This window comes from Podarcis melisellensis (assembly GCF_964234715.1).
Source record: "Podarcis melisellensis genome assembly, chromosome: 14".
Lineage (NCBI taxonomy): Eukaryota > Metazoa > Chordata > Lepidosauria > Squamata > Lacertidae > Podarcis > Podarcis melisellensis.
Window position 1 is genome coordinate 44,420,216 of NC_138546.1, and position 16,566 is coordinate 44,436,781.

A 16,566-nucleotide genomic window follows, 5' to 3' on the forward strand; every position below is an offset into this window, starting at 1 on the left:
CTATATGCCACTTCCTCACGATGAGCTGTGCCGAAGGTGATTTACAGCAAACATTCAAAACACAGCATGCCAGTAAAATCAATTTAACAAACACAGAATAAATTTTATTAAAAACAACAACAACCAATCTTGGTTTAAGAACATAAATACAAAGCAAATCAGGAGTTAAGTGGCAGTCGAGTTTCATGTACTGGTCTTGCCAGTGGCGGAGCTTCATGTTCCAGCACCGGGGGGTGGAGAGCAGATAAGGGCGGGGCTGGCACGCATCCTGGGGGCATGGTATGCATCATGGGGGCATGGTGTGCATCCTGGGAGCGTGGCATACTGCCTGCGGGGGGTGGCGCCCAGCATGGGTGGAGGGCAGCCGCAATGGCACCCCACTGGGATCGCACTTCCAGGGGCGGTGCGCTCCCCCCGCACCCCTCTTCCTCCGCCAGTGGGTCTTGCTGCATTCCAAGGAGCCTGGCATAAGTGCAGTTCAGAGGGAAAGGGTTAGATGACACACAGCTGGATCCAACATCTCTCCTCCCGAGGAGGCTGACAGCACCAAAAGGCAAACGTCAGGGAAAGCAATGATCGCAAGTCTCTGTTGGTTTCTGTGTGTTGCCACTGTGCAGTTCTCTTGGAGTCACAGGACTCTGTTTACATTCCAGGGATTCCAGACTGTTGGAAGTCTCACGGAAGACAGGAGACAGATGTTATGTTACTGGTTTCCTGTTCCTTTGTTTTCCAGTTTGCTCTCTGCTCTCACAGAGAGAGGATGTATTTATTTTCTGCCTGCGTAGCTTAGTAATAAAACCTAGCAATGTAGCCCAAACGTCTCGTCTCTTCCCTGTACTGGAAACTCTGTGTAATGGGTAATGTGTCTGAAGCCTTATCAGAGGCTCAGGTCTTTAATTATCGTCAGAGGGCGATTCCGGAGGAGTCATTTGGTCGTACATAGGTTCCAACATTTTTGGTTTCAGGCCCAGAAGAACGTCAGAAGAACGGAATACAGAATCACTTTATATGCTTCCACCTGATGGCGTACAGGTAAAACAGGGATTTGTTTGTTCTCTGAAGAAGTCCCTATACAGTCTCAAGCAAAGTGCACGGTGCTGGCACTCTAAACTCACTGAAGTGTTGTTTTCGCTAGGATTTCAGCAGGGTAAAGCTGATCCATGTGTATTTGTCAAAGAGGAAGGGCAAAAGAAGCTGTATTGCTTATTTTATGTTGGTGATATTCTTTTCTTTTGGAAGGATGTCAAGATGTACAATAGCGCCCTAGATCAACTGAAGGAGCACTTTGACATGAAAGATCTTGGTTAGGTAACCACCTACCTATTTCTGGAAATAGAGAGAGACCAAGATGGTAATATTTTAGTACACCAGTCGCAGAAAATTGATGATGTGTTAACCAAACTAAACCTGATGGATGCTAACCCTGTAGACACACCAATGACAACAGGTTATCAGGTAGATGATACTGAATAAGCATTTTCTGACACTACACTGTACAGAAGTGTGCTGGGCAAACTAAACTTCATTGCCAGATGTTCAAGACCTGACATTGCAGTTAGCACTTTGCTGACTTCTGAAGGTTGTAAGCAAAGCGCGAAGCACTTGCAATCAAAGCTGTAACATGCTAGAGAATGTGTTCAGAAAGGACTCGTAACGGTGTCCTACATTCTCGTCTCTTCCCTGTGCTGGAAACTCTGCGTAATGGGGAATGTGCCTGATGCCTTATCAGAGGCTCAGGTCGTTAATTATCATTGGAGGGCAATTCCGGAGGAGTCCGGTCGAACGCAGGTTCCGACAGTCTCCTCCTCAGCCTCCCAGAAGCACCAACTGCTGGTGTGGGTCTCGTTGCATTTCATTGCATTGTATTTAAGTCAGCAGCCTCTGCCCAGTATACCTGAAGGAGCGTCTCCATCCCCATCGTCCAGCTCTGAGGGCCTTCTGGCAGTTCCCTCACTGCGAGAAGCGAAGTTACAGGGAACCAGACAGAGGGCCTTCTTGGTAGTGGTGCCTGTCCTGTGGAACGCCTTCCCACCAGATGTCAAGGAAATAAACAACTATCTGACTTTTAGAAGATATCTGAAGGCAGCCCCGTATCATGAAGTTTTTAATGACTGATGTTTTAATGTATTTTTAATCTTTTGTTGCACGCTGCCCAGGGTGGTTGGGGAAACCCAACCAAATGGGTAGGTTATAAATAAGTTGTTGTTGTTGTTGTTGTTCAGAGGGGCTAGATGGCATACCTACCCTAGTCTTACTCCAGAGGATGCTGGCAGCAGCAAAAGGCAAGTGCTGGGAAAGGCAACGATTGTCACTGTACTCTTTCTGTTGCCTGCAAAAACAATTTTTCTTTAGACAAGCCTATCCAGATATTTAGAAAGTTGATGTGAGTTTTGATCTGTTTTTACTTCATTGCTGCTGCTAATTTTTCAAAAGCTTTAAATAGTTTTAAATTCATTCATGCTGTTCTACCCTTTTCTGTAAGCAGCTTTGAGGTCTTTTTTTCTTCTTCTTGTGAGCAGTGTGTAACTTTTAGGAAATCAATCAATCAAATAAGGTAAAGGAAAAGGTAAAGGACCCCTGGACGGTTACGTCCAGTCAAAGGCGACTATGGGGTTGCGGCGCTCATCTCGCTTTCAGGCCGAGGGAGCCAGAGTTTGTCCACAGACAGCTTTCCGAGTCATGTGGCCAGCAACACTAAACTGCTTCTGGTGCAACGGGACACCGTGACAGAAGCCAGAGTGCACAAAAACGGTGTTTACCTTCCCACCACAGCGATACCTATTTATCTGCTTGAATTGGCATGCTTTCAAACTGCTAGGTTGGCAGGAGCTGAGACAGAGCAACGGGAGCTCACTCCGTCGTGGGGATTCAACTTTTAGGAAATCAATCAATCAATCAAATAAACCTATTGTTGTAAGAAAATTTCTCAATCTGTGCTTCAAAGTCAGAAGAGGCCAAGTAGCCAAAGCTCTCACCACTCCGCAAGGAGGAATAAGGTGGACTAGGAATGAACGCCAGCATTTTCCTTACCTGTCGAGACCTTATGCTCAGGTTGCTAAATTAAGCATTTTTATTTTTATTTTAAGGAAAGCCTTGTGCTTTCCAGGCTGTCTCCACCAGGTGGGCACTTGTATGCTGCAATCACGCCACTACTCAGCCCTCTCCTTGATCAGAATAAGTGACAACAGATTGAGCTTCTAGGGCCCCTTGCTGACAGGCCTCCGTTGCCAGTTCAAAGGCAACACATTTGTATTGGAGCCGCAATCAGCTGCACATGCAGGTGTTTTCCTTACATTTGATGCTTTGTTTTGAATATTTTCATCCCACCTTATATCAGCCTGGATAACTCAGTTGCTTAGAGGATGGTGCTAATAACAGTGAGGTTGCAGGTTTGATCCCAGTAAGGAACAGCTGCATATTCCTACATTGCATGGGGTTGGACTAGAGGCCATAGGGGGGTTAGGGTGAGGGCGATGGCGATGGCGGGCCTGAGCAGGTGGGGGGTGGCATGGGGACAGATTTAGGCTAGAAGAAGTTGGAGGGTATGCATTTAAAGCACCTTCAGTGCACATTGAAAGCATGCAGAGTCTTCCAAAGACTCGTGGGAACCGTAGTTCTCCTCACAGTGCTACCCTTCCAAGAGCCCAGAACAAACTACAGTTTCCAATCCACATGCTTTAAATATGTATTAGCAGTTTTTAAAATGTCTGGTGCCGATTGATGCTTTTCGTCCTGGTCACTGCTGGGTGCAGGAATCACAACCCTACATTTGTAACACTTGCACACCCACACCCACCCACCCACACACACAGAGTCAATAATTCAAGATGCCCACTACAAATTTGCTTAGCCAGCCAAACATTGCTAGGCCAGTCACATCCTCAACTCGGATCAATACTTGGTTCTGCAGATTCTCCTCCAATGCCCACCTGAGCTGAGGTAGATGGGAAGATTGCAAGATGCGTTGCTGATCTTCCAGGCACCATTAGGCCCTGCTGGTTTTGGCAGGGAAGGGATTCATTCCCTCCCTGGTGTCTTTTCCTCAGGAAGTTGGACTGCATGCCTACCAGATTGTGCATCCTTAAACAGCTTGCAGGGCTCCAGGCTCTGCAGAGGAACTCCAGGCTTGGTTTTTAAAACAGCTTCTTTTAAAAGGCGGCCGGGTGTGGGTGGGTGTGGGTGTTTGTGTGTGGCAAATGTGAAGCTCACAGAAACACAAAGGAACTGAGGTTAGATAATAAGTTGCTGGAATGTCCCTGCTCACAAGTCGGCGTCTCTCGGGCCTGACTATACTATGTGGTCCTCATTGCTTTGCACCATGAAGTATACCCAGAGTCGAGAGTGGATTTCATGCTCTTTATTCAGCTCATAGTGGTGAGGAGGAATGGAAGTTTCCCCAGAATGTCTGCTTTATATACATTATTTACACAATGGGCCCCATGTGATTTTCTAATTCCGGGGTTCTCCTGTAGGCCAATCAGGTTGCAGATTCACTTCCAGCTGGAGTTGGATTGGGTGGCTCCTGCGGACCAATCAGACTGCTGCATTTTGGATCCTATTCAACTCAGTACATAAGACACCACAAATGATTTTGCATGGTTGGCCTTGAACTCTGATAATGCCCCTTGTGTGTGAGTGTCTGTAGAAACGAGCTTATCATGAAGCGTTTATAGGGATTATAGGGGCAGAAGTTCTTTAAGAAAAGATGATTAAGCTGTTTACGTATGTAACAACAGCAGCTAGGATTCTTTATGCACAAAAATGAGAGGAAGAAGTTCCCACCCAAGAAGAATGGATAAGTCAGGCGATGAACTATGCAGAATTGGCAAAGCTAACTGCCAAAATGAGAGAACCTAACGATGACTGCTTTGTGGAAGAATGGAAGCCCTTTTCGGACTATTTAATGAAATATTATAGTATGATGAACCCCCAAGCAGGATTTGAAATATGAACATCAGAAGGAATTAGAGAATATAGAATTGATGTGATGGTAGATGAGACAGAATGTACTGTGCAGCAGAGGGTGAGAAATAAAAACACCATGGAAAATGGGGTGGGAAATCAGAAAAAATATTATATATTGAAGTATATACAGTGGTACCTCAGGTTAAGAACTTTATTCGTTCTGGAGGTCCGTTCTTAACCTGAAACTGTTCTTAACCTGAGGTACCATTTTACCTAATGGGGCCTTCCACTGCCGCTGCGCTGCCCCCGCACGATTTCTGTTCTCATCCTGAAGCAAAGTTCTTAACCCAAGGTACTATTTCTGGGTTAGTGGAGTCTGTAACCTGAAGCGTATGTAACCTGAAGTGTCTGTAACCCGAGGTACCACTGTATGTCATTTTTAAAGAACATTTAATACACATTTTTATAGAAAAAGAAACTAACTTACCATGCAAAGGTAAAATTCATTGCCTTTGGCCTTGCCCATCACTAGCATACGGCCCCCAGAAGGTTGTCCAGAAACCAATGTGGCCCACCCCCAGCTGAAAGAGGCTCCCATTTCTGCATTCAAGGCAGGCTGTTTCTTTGCTTCCTTTCTGCCCAAGTCTTCCTCATCTGCCCACCCACACTCTCTCTCACAGTCTTTAAGAAAAAGAATAGAACAACAAGAGAAATAAACACACTGTTGAATATGCTCTTGAAAGCATATTGTACTGGTACCTAATAAGAAGGATCCATTTCTTTTTATATAGCTACACAATATATTCTATTCATATTTGATGTAACATTAAATGCAGTCGACAATAACGGGAGTACAGCAAGTCAGTAATCTGCCAGGTCTGGTTTTACAACAGGAGACGCATAAATGCATAAATAGATGCATAAATAGTACATAACACTGGTAATAAGAAAGAATTCCTGATACATCGGGCCAGCTCTTAAATCAGCTGCTGGAAAAGGAAGCCAGTTCCAGCTGTGCTATATCCCAAACGGTGGGGCTTGGTTCCCTTTGGGAGGAAGGAACTCCAACACTAAATGGAGCTGGAGACAATGAGAAACAGAACTGTCAATGACTAGATTAGAAGGAAGATATGGTTTTATTTGTAAATGTGCTTTTACTTTAGTTTTTTTGGGGGGGGGTTGTGTGTGTTCTGTTTTTCTTTCTTGTTTGTGTAGTATTATTTTGGATTAATGTTTGTAAGTTTTGTTGTAATTCTGCATTGAAAATAAAATTTATTAAGAGAGAGAGAGAAGCAGAACTGTCCCCATCGTCGTCCTTCTTGCTGATTTATAAAAAGGTCAACACTGAGAGTAAGGAGGGTGCGAAGTAAGAAGGCAGGCAGGTGACTGAGGGCAAGCTGAGGTTCATGGGCAGTGCCCCAAGGAACCAACTTCCATTGATCCCAAATCTTTTTGAGCGATTCTGTAGCCTTATTAGACTGGTGGGGTCTGCGTTGCTCCCGGGAGGGAGGGAGGAAGTCAAATGACACCGAGGTTGATTCAGAGAAAGAGTTTATTCTGCTCTCCGGATAGCAGAAGGCACTTGCGTGGTCAGTTCACAGCAAGTCCAAATAAATGAGAAATTTCATGCAGTTTATATATCCTCCAGGCACCCTCTCCCCCCTTCCTCAGGAATCCAGCCATGTCAGCTTATACACGCAGGTTGACATCACAGATGTTCCTGCTCCGGTACTCTTAACCATAAAAGGGTGTTCCTCTTCCTGTACTCTTGACCATAAAAGGGTTTCCAGTTCCTATACTCTTATCTTGGAGCAAGAGGTCACCAACTCCTGGCGCCATTTCTGGGTGGCTGACAAGGTCTGTGCCTCAGTGCCTAAGACCCAGATGCGTCATCCCTGCTCCACTTTGGAATGGACAAGGCCATTCATTAGGCGTCACGGACCGATAAAGGAGAGAGCTTTGAGCACTTGTTTATACAGCTGGGTTTTGGCTCAAGAGCTCAAGTTAAAGCATTTTAGAAATGCTCCCTTGGAGAAGGAAAAATGCGGATTTGGGGGCCCGTTTCAGACTGACTGCCCAGTCAGGTTTTAGGTTTTGGAAACCCATTCCTTCAATTTGAATAGCTTCATGTTTCAGCTTTCCCCCTCCCATGTTCATAGCAATAGCATGGTGCCATCCATATGTTTTGTCCTATAGCTCCCAATTGATAGCAGTGCTGGATGGGGCTGGGTGTGAGTTGGAGTCCAACATACCCGGAGCATAGCTGTCTACTTTTCCCTTTTCTTGCGAGGAATCCTATTCGGAATAAGGGAATTTCCCTTTTAAAAAGGGGAAATGTTGACAGCTATGATCCGGAGGGCACCCCATGGGTGACCTCTGATGTAGACATTAGAGAAACAAAACATGGTATTGGCCCGAATAGATGCCGCACCCGAGTATAAGCTGCACCTTTAAAATTGCAGGGGGAGGGGGAGAAAAAGAAAAATACCTGAATATAAGCCGCTTCATTCCTCGCTGCTCTTGGCTGCATAATGGGGTGGGGGGCACACTGGATTGCCAACAGCCTTCCTCCTTCCTTGCTCTCTCCCTTCCCTGCCTTGGAGGGAGAGGACGGGGGACTATGCACAGGGAGGGCTCGACTTTGCTGCACTCCTGGTGCTGTTTGCCCCACGCTCCTCGCTGCATACTGTAAGGTCGCGAATATAAGCCACACTTTAACTTTTCATGGTCGGAATTTGGGGGGGAAAGTGAGGCTTATATTCAGACCAATAGGGTAGAACCCTGCAGGACTCCATAGCCTAAGTGCTGGGGGAGTCGAGCGTTATGTCAAGCAGTGGAATGGGAGTGCAGGATTCCCCGATACTTTCTGCCTTCTGACCATTGCTGTGAGCTGTGGAAATGGCAGGTAAGTGCTCTCCATCCCAGAAACACTTGAGCCTCCTCATTCCCTGAATGGCAAGCAGCTGAGGGGTCTTCCCCATCACTGGTAGAGAATTTGAGCTCGTTGAATGTGATAATGCTGAAGACCCATCGGCAATTCTAAATTAATTCACAGGCATTCAAGAAGGTGATGGGATAAACTGTTCCCCAACCTCTAGCTCAGCCACTTGCCTGAGATGCTTGAGGAATTCATCCGGTTCAGATGTTTCCATGAACCAATCTCATTTACACTTCCCAGGCTAATCTCCATTACACATGCAAAGCAGTATCATACCAGTTTAATAGTCCTGGCTTCCTCCAAAGAATCCTAGATACTGTAGTGTTTTTTAAGGGTGTTGAGAGTTGTTAGGAGACCCCAATTCACCTCACAGAGCTCCAGTTTGAAGAGTAGTTTAACAATCAATCTCTCTCCCTGGGGAACTCTAGAAATCGTAGCTCCTTGATGGGAATGGGGTCCCCTAACAACTCTCTGCACCCATAACAAACTACATTTCTTATCATTCTTTGGGGGACACCATGACTGTTTAAAGTTGCATGCTACTGCTTTAAATCCATAGTGCAGATGGGGCCTTACACACAGATTGGAAAGCAATTATCCCTTGGTTTTTACACTTCTTCTGAGCTCAGCATTAGTATTTAGCTATTAAAAAAAACCCCAACTGAAATGCATCTAAAATCCATAACGAAGATTTGTATTTTAGGGTAAAATAGAAATAAAAATCTGTGGGTGGTAGCCAATGCTAGTCCTACTCAGAGTAGACCCATTGAAGGTAACAATCATAACTACCTCAGATGCATTCATTTCAATTGGACTACACCAAACAGGTCTAGCACTGGATACAAACCCTCTATGTTGTGTGCAGCTGTGTATATGAGATATTCAAAACTAACGCAAAATTTTGTGCATAAAAAAAGCAACTTTGCAGGTTGGTGTGAGAACAGGACAGAATGGACTTATGAACGAACATATGTGAAATGTGCTGAATGGAAAAACAGTGGGACCTCGGGTTAAGTACTTAATTTGTTCTGGAGGTCCATTCTTAACCTGAAACTATTCTTAACCTGAAGCACCACTTTAGCTAATGGGGCCTCCTGCTGCTGCTGCCGCACCACCAGAGCACGATTTCTGTTCTCATCCTGAAGCAAAGTTCTTAACCTGAAGTACTATTTCTGGGTTAATGGAGTCTGTAACCTGAAATGTATGTAACCTAAAGTGTATGTAACCTGAGCTACCACTGTAGACAGATCCACTCATCCCTAGAGGCAACGTGTGTCTATCACAAAGCATGAACCTTTTATACAATCAAAGTGATACAGAAATTATGAAGGCTTCATAGATCCCCTTCCTGTTGCCAAAGGGCCTGGGGAGCTGTTGATTCTGCTAAACATGGCTTCTTAGGGAAATTACTTACACCGGAGAGTCACATCAGCTTTCCCGTTAGAGACAGGAGCCGTGAAATGAGCACTTCTTAATGGAATGCATGTGTATATTCCCATTGATGCTTCCTGGAGATGCAGAATTGGGAGATTAAATCAATGAGATGAAGTGAGAGAATGCATCTCCCCCCCCCCACACACAAACTTTCCAGATTTGCTTTTTTTAATGTTATTGCGCATAGTTGCCAGGCTCTGAGACACAGCAATTTTTATTTCAGACGGTGCATTTCGATGTTTCCCCGGGGTATTCAAGTACCTGAAAAGTAGCTGAAAAGATAGAAGGACAATACAATGGGAGTTGGTAATAGCAAAATGAATCTAGGTGGGGGGAAACAGTGGCCTTTTATTTCCTGATCCATCCTTTATTACCACTGTGTCAGTGGTGTTGTTGTTGTTTAGTCGTTTAGTCGTGCCTGACTCTTCGTGACCCCATGGACCAGAGCACACCAGGCACTTCTGTCTTCCAGTGCCTCCCGCAGTTTGGTCAAACTCATGTTAGCAGCTTTGGGAACACTGTCCAACCATCTCGTCCTCTGTCATCCCCTTCTCCTTGTGCCCTCCATCTTTCCGAGCATCAGGGTCTTTTCCAGGGAGTCTTCTCTTCTCATGAGGTGGCTAAAATATTGGAGCCTCAGCTTCAGGATCTGTTCTTCCAGTGAGCACTCAGGGCTGATTTCCTTCATAATGGGTTGGTTTGATCTTCTTGCAGTCCATGGGACTCTCAAGAGTCTCCTTCAGCACCATAATTCAAAAGCATCAATTCTTCGGCGATCAGCCTTCTTTATGTGTCAGTAAGGGAGGCCAAAGGACAGACCTTTGTTTGAAGGGCTGTCAATAGGACAGTCCTCTGTTTGAAGAAGTCCTCTCCTTAGAAAGGAGAGCAGGAGGAGCCTTGAAGTTGCTTATAATTGGTACGCATTCAGACAGCCAACTGAACAGACACACAGGTCCCCTGGTCACAGTCTTGTTCCCCAGGTTGGTGAGATGTACATCAGTTTGAAAGTGCAGCAATTATCTCTAAACTTCAGCATATGCAGTCTTATTATACATCTGTAAAGGTAAAGGACCCCTGGATGGCTAAGTCCAGTCAAAGGTGACTATGGGGTTGTGGCGCTCATCTCGCTTTCAGGCTGAGGGAGCCAGTGTTTGTCCACAGACAGCTTTCCGGGTCATGTGGCCAGCAGGACTAATCTGCTTCTGGTGCAACGGAACTGCTAGGTTGGCAGGAGCTGGGACGGAGCAATAGGATCTCACTCCGTTGTGGGGATTCGAACCGCCGACCTGATTGGCAAGCGCAAGAGGCTCAGTGGTTTAGACCACAGCCCTTCTAGATGATACATTGCTGCTGATTCTGTGACTCCATTGCAGAAAGCCCAGGACAACCAAAGTTCTGCATGCTCTGTCAAAGAAAGCTAAGGGTCTTTCCCTGCCCTACCAGAAGATTCTATGGATTGACCCAGGGTCATTCCGCTGGCAAGTATTAGCTGTTGCACTTTCTTGTGTCCATTCAAAGGAGACATTGGTAGGGATGGGTGAATCTGCCAGTCTCTGTTTCTCTCAGTTTCTCATTTTTCCAGGCTTAAGTTCAGTTCTACAAATTTCCACAACAGTTGGCAGCTTTTTATTTTATTTTAAAGAAAGTCCATATTGAGAATTCATTAGCATTTTAGCATTAACTTCTTTCTATGCAATTTTGCATAGCGTGCACATTTTGCAGTGCCTTTCCCCCTGAAATAATGCATTTTTGTATGTTATTTCCACAAATACATGCATTTTTATGGACACTTTACCCCAGTACATGCAGTTTTGTACAAATTGCTTGGCTGGAGAAGTGCACTGCAAAATTCAGAGAGGTATACATTTCAAATAGTGGCTGTGTTTTATGAAGATGATGGACTTCTCGGAGCTGGCTGACCTGACTGGAAGAGTCCGCAACCAGAAAGAGGAGGAGTACCAGGAAGAATGGAAGAAATTTAAAGACAATTTAGCTAAATATGTTAAAATAATTTAATTAGAAAAGCTTGTAAATACTAGATAGGCTTAGGATTTAAGTATGTTAGGATAGAATTCAAGATGTTTAAAAACAAATTTGAAAGAATAAAAGATATTAAGTGACTAAGTTGATTTTTTGAGAAAATTGATTTTGGAAAACTGTTAAAATGATATATAATGAAATTCAACCAAGGGGATTTGAGGAAGTCATTAAATAATGTTACCAAGATTTAAATAGGATGTATGTTTGTCTGTCTGTGTGTTTTAAAATTTTTGGAAAATTAATTTTTTAAAAATGGGAAAAAAAATGGCTGTGTTTTGGTTTGCATAATGTTTCAGAAAGTGTGAATTTGGTGGGCTCACCTTTAAATGCCAGCTGAGTCTGAATTCTCTCCAGCCTACCCCCTGCCACCACTGTCGCCACCCACATGCTTAAGCACTGAAGGGTGCAATGTCGGGTGCTGTCTGAAGACAGAGATTGGCCCAAGAGTACCATTTGCATTCAGAGAGGAGAGAATGGAATAGGACGAAAGGACATTTCCATCTTTTGGAAACTAAGAGTGACAAGACGCCACGACACAAGGCATGCAAACAGCTTCCCAGCAAGGCTCATTCTGATGATGTGTCATGTCACACTGTTCCACCATGGAAAATTCAAAGTGACGGGCACAGTTTCTTTTCCTTGTCAAAGACAGCAAACGGAAGACGTTGCTCATCTCATTGGAGAGAGGCCCTTTGCTTCGACATATGGAGCACTCCGTCTTGGACACACAAACACATTGGCCACCTTTTCCGGGATGGGGGGGGGGACACCTAAGGAGCTGATATAGCAGAGAGATTGCCAGTTGTATTAATAAAAAGGGAGATTTAATAAGCTGCCACAAATACGAAATGTCTGTCTGCTCGTTCCAGCCAGAGACTCTAGCTTCAAAGCGCAGCACAGGGTTTGGAAAGTATCCTTAATTTCATCAGCTGTGAAAAACCCATTAGCATCCTACTCAAGCCTGCCTAAAATATTCATCAGCAAGATATTTTATGCAAAACTGCCACAGTCTCTTAAAAGCAGCAGCCCAAAAATTTCACGTCAGCTCTTTAAATCGCCTTTGCCCACTGCCACTCATCCCTGGTGTATTCAAGAGGGTGCATTTGACAAGCCAAGGAGATGCAAAGACCATTCCAGAATGGTTCACTGTCCCAAATCCAGAAGCTGTTGTCTCAGATTTCATATTACCGTATTTTTCGCTCTATGGGGCGCACCAGACCATAGGAAGCACCTTGTTTTAGAAGGGGAGAACAAGGGGAAAAAATCTCCCCCTCTCTGCGCAGCTCCCCTTCAGCAAAGCGGCAGGAGAAACGGAGCCCCTTCCATTTCTCCTCCTGCTTAGCTGAAAGGGCGCTGCGCAGCTCTCCCTCTCTGCTGAAGGCAGGAGAGTCTTGCTCTCCTGGCTTCAGCAAAAGGAACCCAAAGCCTGTGGAGTGCAGTGGGAACTCGCGCTGCGCTCCAAAGGCTTCAGGCGGCTATCCCTGAAGGCTGGAGAGCGAGAGGGGTCGGTGCGCACGACCCCTCTCACTCTCCAGGCTTCAGCGAAAGCAACACGAAGCCAAGGAGCCTGCATTCGCTCCATAGGATGCACACACATTTCCCCTTAATTTTTGGAGGGGGAAAAGTGCGTCCTATAGAGCGAAAAATACGGTTGTTCAAGGCAGCCATTCTCTTCAATTATTTTATTGTTATTTATTTAATTTCTATACTGCCCTATACCTGAAGGTCTCAGGGCGGTTCACATAAAATATCAAATACATAAAATCAAAGCAAAAACAAGGCAAATGGAGACTGAAATGCGGCTTCCCTAGTTGCCAGGGTGATGCTGGGGACTAATGGCCCAGTCCTAACAGATGCAAGAGTCATTCCTGATTGTACCACTTATCTGTAACGGAGATAATAAGTCCTATTTGTGTTCTAACTGCTGCTGAATGTTGTCAACAACAAAAAGGACTGCCAACGCTGACTTTCAAAAGAGCTCCATCCTGGGTGTCCACAGGATCTTCCACACAAGTCAGCTCATTGAGAGGGAGAGGCCTCTCCAATATTGTGGGACTCAATTTTTGGAGTTGGTTGGGAGGACTATTCCTAGCAATGGGTGGGAGGGACATGTTGGGCACTTTCTCCCCTTGCTCTCCCCCCCCCCCGCAGTTCCTCTCCCCAGGTGATTTTTCCACCAGTAGGATGCTGTCAAATGACAGAGCCTTCTTCGTAGTGGCTCCCTGTTTGTGGAAGGCCCTCTCTGGTGAAGTGTGCCAACCTCTTTCTGTAATAACATTCCTGTTCACCGAGGCATTTGACCACTGACAAACACTGCACCTGCCAACCTTGAAGTTATTAGCTTTCACATTAGCACAGACATTTTTTTCTTCTGACAGGCTTTCCCAGGTGGAAAAATGGGTCTTTACAACTGTCCACTTGTTAGGGTTTTAATCTTATTTTAAATATAGTGGTTGTTTTTGTATTTTTAACTGTTTTCAATTTTATTATGTTTAAATCGCCTTGAGAAGGTGGTTTAGAAGGTGAATAATAATTTGACAGTTTTAATAATTATAAACTGAAGATATACTGTTTTTACATATGCAATTGTTTTAATGGTTTTTCATAGAATTGTAGAGTTGGAAGGGTCATCTAGTTCAATGGGGAAATTTGCTTTGTGCAATTTTTGTGTATGTTTTTCATTGTGCTGTGCAATCATTTTGAGATGCTTCAAAAGAAGCAATTCAAAAATGAAATCAATCATAATAATACAATTCCCTGGGGAGAGGCATCAATTGTTAGACCAATTGTTAGACCCTCCCCAGAGGAGGGCCCTGGGTTCAATCCACAATCTCTCCAGTAGAAAGAATCTAGTAGTAGGCAATGGGAAAGCCCTCTCCCTAAAACCATGGAGAGCTGCTGTCTATCAGAAGAGCCCTAAGGTAGCCAACATGGTCTGAAGCTCAACATCAAAAAAGCTAAGATCATGGCCACTGGTCCCATCACCTCCTGGCAAATAGAAGGGGAAGAAATGGAGGCAGTGAGAGATTTTACTTTCTTGGGCTCCATGATCACTGTAGATGGTGGCAGCAGTCACAAAATTAAAAGACGCCTGCTTCTTGGGAGAAAAGCAATGACAAACCTAGACAGCATCTTAAAAAGCAGAGACATCACCTTGCCAACAAAGGTCCGTATAGTTAAAGCTATGGTTTTCCCAGTAGTGATGTATGGGAGTGAGAGCTGGACCATAAAGAAGGCTGATCACTGAACAATTTATGCTTTTGAATTATGGTGCTGGAGGAGGCTCTTGAGAGTCCCATGGACTGAAAGAAGATCAAACCTATCCATTCTGAAGGAAATCAACCCTGAGTGCTCACTGGAAGGACAGATCCTGAAGCTGAAGCTCCAATACTTTGGCCACCTCATGAGAAGAGAAGACTCCCTGGAAAAGACCCTGATGCTGGGGAAGATTGAGGGCACAAGGAGAAGGGGATGACAAAGGACGAGTTGGTTGGACAGTGTTCTCAAAGCTACTAACATGAGTTTGACCAAACTGCGGGAGGCAGTGGAAGACAGGAGTGCCTGGCGTGCTCTGGTCCATGGGGCACAAAGAGTCGGACACAACTAAACGACTAAACAACAACAACCAACATTGGTACTCTCTAAAGGTTATGAGCTCCCATCAGGCCCAGCCAGCATGACCAGTGATCAGGGTGATGAGAGCTGGACTCAAGCAACATTTGGAGAGTGCAACATTGGTTACCCCTGGGCAGTGCTCTTTTTCTAGAAAAAGAGGTGCCGGAACTCTCCATGAATGCCTCCTTTGTTCTCTGAGAATGGCAATGGCGCCCACCTGGCAGGTGATGGAGCTGAGTTCTGGTGAGTTCTGGCTGGAAAAAAAAGCACTGTCCCTGGAGCCAGATGATACTTGGCAAGATGGACAAATAACCTGACCTTATGTAAGTCATCTATTTATGTTCAATTCTGTGAATGACTAATGGGGAAAACCATGGCTACATGGGAGCTTCTGGAGTTAACAATACATTATTAACACAACTAAAAGACCAGTTGTAGTGATGCATAAATAGAAAAGGGTGTGTCTATGCCTAGGAGTACTCAATATTTCTGCAATTTTTCTCCCTCTCATTCCAGGTAGAACTTTGTGAGATTTCACCCACCTTCTAGGATCCTTCGCAGCCATTTCCATGGAAACTGAATATTGCAGAAAAGGTACCTATTGTTGGAAAAAAAACCTTTCAAAATTTCTTCCTTCCCCTCGGACTGAGTCAATACATTTGGGTATTAACTGCATTTGCAGGATCTGAAAGTTTAAGCATATTGGACAACGAGTAGTAGCTTGGCTGGTGCAGGGGAAGGAAGAGATTTATGGTACTCAGTGTTCAGGACTATGCCTAGTTGATATGCTGGGACACAACTTTAAAACATATAAGGTGATATTGGTATTATAGTTGCTATAAGCATGTGTGATGATAAACATCTAGTGTCATTTGTTTTGATGTGCCAGGGCATGTCAGAATATGGAGCTTGATAACAGTAGCAGTGCCTCTGAGCATGTGCCAAGTTTTCAGACTTACCGGAATGTAAGCAGACTTCTGCTGGGTTGTACCAATATTAGGAATGGAGGGGAATTTAGTTAAGTCCTCATTTTTCAGCAAACCAACTAATGTGCATTTCCTGCACAAGGAATGGAGCATAATTATCCTTCACATTTCACTGAATTTTGAAATACATATTTTGGCTCTAAATGGTACAAAAAAGCACATTTTGGGTGATATACCTCTGATTCGGGACTTCACACAATCCTGTTGCTGCAACTTAGGCTTCAACACAAGGCAAACCACCCAGTTAAGTAAGGGAATCCATCCAACAAGCACTTTTTGGAATTCTGGACTAGGAAAAGAAAATTAAGTGGGGAAAGCAAGGCAGGAATCAGCACCCTCGGAATGGGTGAATATGTCAATAAGTTTGCAGCTTGTGTTTATAAAAAGTACTCCGAAAAATTACCATATTTTTTGCACCATGACACTCATTTTTTTCCTCCTAGAAAGTAAGGGGAAATGTCTGTGCGTGTTATGGAGCAAATGTCTACGGATGGCGGGGGGATCTGCTGCAGTCGTGAGCAGAGGATCCATGGTTCCCCTTCCTTCCCTCCTCCGTGGCTCGCTTTGAAACAGCAAAGTGGGAGAAGAGCTGCTGAGTGGGGAGGAGAGAGAGACAGAGAGCCTGCTTGCTTTAAAGTGGCTCCTGTC